Genomic DNA, 5803 nt, shown 5'->3' on the forward strand with positions numbered 1-5803 from the left:
GGGTGCTGTGTGCAAGATCACGGGGGTCCCCAGTGGCGGGACCCCCGCAATCAGGCATTTTATCCCCTATCCTTTGGATAGGGGATAAAATGTCTTAGTGCCATGGTACCCCTTCAAAGAGTACCTGTCATCAAACTATATTTTCTAAACTAACTCAAATTGTATTTCCTAACTACTCCTAACACCCCCTCCTGCCTTAAAAATGTTTTAGCTTTAAAAACTCTGTATAATACTGTTTTTCATTGCTCACATTGTGTGAGCTCCCGGCAGGAGAAACTGGGCGTTCCCCAGCAGGCATGACATCAATGAAGCCTGCGAGAGCTGTGCCTCGCCATGCCCCGCAAGCACTTCCTGAGTCTGGCCTCCTGCCAGGCCGGGAGGAGACCAAACTAACTGTTTGACTTGCGCAGGGAACAGAACAGAGCCACCTAGTGGCCATTTTTTCAATCACATTGAAAACATATAAAGGTTGAGAATTTTAACAGCAAGTAAATAGCAAAGTATCTTAGAATTACATAAGGAACAATATATTCAAAGTTTAGTTTGGTGACAGGTACAGGTACTCTTTAAGTGAAAACTCCTTGAATTCTAATTACTCCAGAAAGATATATATATTATATCATTATATATATTATTATTTCCCTTTTATTTTTATCTTACTATAGATACCGGAAAATGTTTATCCCAGAAAGACTTATATTCACTTACTGTATATTTTCCAACCACATCTGCTGAGAGTTTGCTCTAAGAATATGTTTATGAATTACATAGATATCTTTATTTCAGGAATTTCATACCTTACTAAGAAACACCCTAATATTACCTAAACATATTTTTTACTAGTCATAAATAATGGGATAAAGTCTCCTCGAATGTGAATGATTAGAATTATAAGAATATTAGAAGTTCTCTGTCCATATAGATGTATGGGACTCATTGGACTACTTTCTTAAACTATTCTCATAATTTACAGCTGAAGCATACATTTTTTCTTATAATATACTATACACCTCAGCTGCTGCAGAATCTCTTTTTGAAGAGTAAGGAAAGATTTGTCTATGTGGTTCTTTTTTAAAAGATCTGCAATATAGCTGAAGTGTGTGTTATACTCCTATACAGCAGTTGGGACGCAGAGCTATGTAGTAGATGCTGCAGCTGCCCAAGAACTTCTTTTTCTTTTAAAGTAAGAAAGGAATGCTACATGTCAATCAGTATTTGGCACAGGAAAAGGAGGTTACTGCAAAAGATAACTGCAACAGACTGTTCTGCAGGAACAGATAAGAAGTGTTTAAGTCAGTGTTTTTCAACCAGGGTGCATCCGGCTGTTGCAAAACTACAATTCCCAGCATGCCCGGACAGCTAAAGGCTGTCCGGACATGCTGAGAGTTGTAGTTTTACAACAGCTGCAGGCACCCTGGTAGAGAAACACTGGTCTAAGTAGCAAAGTGTAGAGTATATGTAATGGCGCTAAATAATAATTATAATAATAATAAATAAATAAGTAAAAATAAATTAAGAAATAAAAAATAAGCTAATACATAAATAAATAAATAAATACAACTATTGCTCTCTTCTGTTATTCACAGTAGCGATCACTACAAAAAAAAATTATCAAAATGCAACAATATTTACCTTATGGAAAATATATATTTTTTTGGGCAGCAGAGCTAAAGATACAGCTCACTGGTTTCCATCAGTCCATCCCCCCTCCCACCATTGTTACAGAATCAGAAGTCAAAAGTACTGAAGCAGATGGCAACTATAGACAAAAGGTTGGCAGCAAGGGGTTCAGGGGGCAATTGATTTTACAGATTAGAAAGAAAGTTGTTGATGTCTCCTTGAGGGCTCCAAATGGTTATAGCTATATACAACTATTGTGCTTGGGGAATAAGGGGATATGTCCTTTTAGACGAAATTTGCAATTTAGATGCTGTGATAGATTAATCCATTGTATTATTGTAGTAAGTACCATTGATGCGAGGTACTAAAAAGAGTACATCACATAAATGTTATCCTTATGATTGTGTTCTATGATGATGATGATTATTATGTTATATTTACTGCTAGGCATTAGCACAGCTGCCAAAAAAGCAAAACTCTCCTAAACTTACCATGACGTTCTCTTATTCCCAGATTTTTTTGTCCAATATCACAATTTGAAAGGGCTATCCAGCCAATTTTGCTTTAAAATCAAACAGCTGAGCTGAGCAGATGACGTGGTTAGGGAGCAGTGAATATAGATGAGGGAGGAATGTGCGGCCTCAGCCAATCAGGGAGGATCACACTCTGCACAGCTCTCAGCTCCCTTTTGGCTGTAGTTATGCAATCCTGTGATATCCCGGGCCCAAAATGTCTTAACAACTTAGAACAAGATGCCCAATATGCTAATTTCAGCTTCCAGTGCAGAGGAAAACAGTAACCCCCATCTTAGCTTAAAAGCTGGTACTGACTATGACCAATATTATATATATTTAGATATTGCAGTCATAGTGATAGGGAAAAGATTTCACTGGAGTTCTCCTTTAATAATGTCCAGCATCTGGCATAGGTGAACTCAGCCTAGAACTCAATGCAACTGATTCCATAACTGATGTCATCATGCATCAGATATCATTAGTTGTATGGCATTCGGCATCCATTGTTTCTGCACGGCGGACAGGGGAACACAGCAAGCTGCGTTCACCTGTCGAGTGCCATCTGGCGTGTCCAACCAACCGGCATCAAAATTGAGATGCTGGATGATTGTGAACTGTCCCATTCAAATAATGGAATCAGTTCTAGCATCAGTTTCCCTCCAGTGCACACCGGAGGGAAACTATGCCGGACAAAAATGTGAACCCAGTCTTACAGATCTCAGGCTGCTCAGGCATAAAACCCAGGTAAAGCTGATGGTGGGATAGACACCCTGGGGGAGATTTATCAAAACCTGTCCAGAGGAAAAGTTGATGAGTTGCCCATAGCAACCAATCAGATCACTTCTTTCACTTTTTAAAAGTGAAAGAAGTGATCTGATTGGTTGCTATGGGCAACTCAGCAACTTTTCCTCTAGACAGGTTTTGATAAATTTCCCCCTCTGTGCCTCTGTCACCCTTGCACCACATAGGATTTCTGCAAGCTTGTACCAAGACTGTGGACTGACTAATATGTGTTTGTTTGTTTTCACTTTAAGGGTAGGGTCGCACATGTAGTATTTTGCTGCATATTTGCTTCTGTGTATTTTCCTACCCACTTAAGTCAACGGATAGCAAAATTGTCTGCAGACAATATGCAGCAAAATACGCAGCAAGTATGACCCTACCCTAAAGTAAATCTGTCAGCTCTATTTGCTAGTAAGAGCTGCAGACACTGTTGGATATAAATGGTATAAAAAGCTCCTTTCCTGGAGCTGATAGTGGTTGCCAAACTTAAAAGATGTAATTTTATTTCTGAGTCTTGTGTCAAGAAGGCGGAGCTGAATTGCTCAAGTGCCACACCTGGCACCTCATCTCTCCTCCTCACCTCCCAGCCTCTCCTTCATTACCATACAGAACCCTGCACATCAGAAGAGGCTGGAAAGTGATGGTGAGCAAGAGTGCCTGGCTGTGGCACTTGAGCAACTCCGTCCTGCCTTCCTGACACTCGGCTGTGAAATAAAACAGCAATTTTCCAAGTTTGACAACCACCATCAGCTTCAGTTTGCTTTTGTACCCTAGTAGCTATACAATGTTATCTGCAGCTTTGAGCAGCAAATAGACCTGACAGACTTCCTGTTATTTCTAGGTGTCATGTCCTTTTACAGCTTTGTTGTTGCAGCTGACTCCCGGCAGCTGCTGATTTGCCTACATAATAAGGTTAGGGACCTAGGTATCAGCTGCCTCTCAGTTAAGGTACAGCCTCAGCACTAACAAAAAACATGCCAGCATGTTTAACCACACATTGGTGCAGACTTGAAATAATCTGTATTGTCCACATAGTGTCATAAACAGCCCAGTCAGAAGGGACATCTGCTCTTGAGTGTTAAAGGGGGTACTGTGGTGGAAAACAATTTTTAAATCAACTGGTGCCAGAAAGTTAAACAGATTTGTAAATTACTTCTATTAAAATGTCTTAATCCTCCAGTACTTATCAGCATTCTTTGCATGCTACAGAGGAAGTTGTGCAGTTCTTTTCAGTCTGACCACAGTGTTCTCTGCTGACACCTCTGTCCATGTCAGGAACTGTCTAGAGTAGGAGAGGTTTGCTATGGATATGCTTCTACTCTGGACAGTTCCTGACACGGACAGAGGTGGCAGCAGAGAACATTGTGGTCAGACTGGGAAGAACTACATAACTTCCTCTGGAGCATAGAACAGCTGATAAGTACTGGAAGGATTAATATTTTTTTAATAGAAGTAATTTACAAATCTGTTCAACTTTTTGGAAACAGTTGATTTGAAAAAAAATAAATAAATAATAAATTCCACCGGAGTACCCCTTTAACCCCTTAAGGACGCAGGACGTAAATGTATGTCCTGGTGCGGTGGTACTTAACGCACCAGGACGTACATTTACGTCCTGTGCATAACCGCGGGCATCGGAGCGATGCCCGTGTCATGCGCGGCTGATGCCGGCTGCTGATCGCAGCCAGGGACCCGCTGGCAATGGCGGACGCCCGCGATCTAGCGGGCGTCCGCCATTAACCCCCCAGGGTTAAGGTTGGATTCACAGTACATGTTGATATTTTGTAGATAGAAAGCAGCTACCGACAGAAGACTGTATTGTTCTACTGGACGAGTGATCTCTAAACTGTGGACCTCCAGATGTTGCAAAACTACAACTCCCAGAATGCCATACATGCTTGGAATTGTAGTTTTGCAAAATCTGGTGGTCCACAGTTTGGACACCACTGTACTAGGCTATATACTGTAATGCATCTTTTGACCTTAAACAGTATCTCACATGAGTCCACCCCTTACATTTTTGTAAAACATTTCTTATATCTTTACCTGTGACAACACTGAAGAAATCAGCTCGGCAGCATTACATAAAAACCTTGTGAGCTACTGAATGTTGTATGTTCAAAAATATAAATGTATTTCTGGTTAATCTATGTTGTCATTTACATAAATTACATGGTATGAGTAGAAATGTTCCTTTGTTTCTCCATTTTTAGTAATTAGGCATTTTGTAAATAAAATTAAAAAAAATCACAAAAAGTTGCAATAAGATTTTTTTTTTTAAATAATTTATGGTATTGTATTTTTCTTTGTTAAATTAATTGAATACTCCCTTCTGTACAGTCTCCTTAGAGGCCCAGAAAATGCATATCTACTCCTCTCTGAAGACTTGTTTCCCTGTCTCTGGTATTGGGGGTGCTGGTGTTTTATTTCTTTTTAATTGGCAATTTGTCTCAACCACTGTATAATTTTCCTCGTCTGCTTCCTTGTATAGTATCACAAAGGTTCTTTACTACCAAACTCTTTACTGCTCCTTCCACGCTGTTCTGGTTATTTAAAATATGGCACAATTAATGATATTTAATGTACAAAATTTACAAATATTTCAAAAAGAAACAAATGTAAATAAGAAATTTTTAGATTCATAAATACTTGGTTTCGCGAAGAGTGTATGTGTATTCAATGAGAAGATGGGGCGGTGACATACCATGCTTCGGTGAACCACTTACAACTGTATGCGTACAAGTGCATACAGGTGATGGCTGCTTGTCAGTGTAGAGGTGTAAGCTGCCTGTCACTCATTGGCACCTTCACTGTGGTGGAAGGAAGAAATTTCTGTGTGTTGTTTATCCCCCCCCCCCTAGCTACCTGGCTACCTACTTACCTAG

Source organism: Hyla sarda, chromosome 1 (genome assembly GCF_029499605.1).
Source record: "Hyla sarda isolate aHylSar1 chromosome 1, aHylSar1.hap1, whole genome shotgun sequence".
NCBI lineage: Eukaryota > Metazoa > Chordata > Amphibia > Anura > Hylidae > Hyla > Hyla sarda.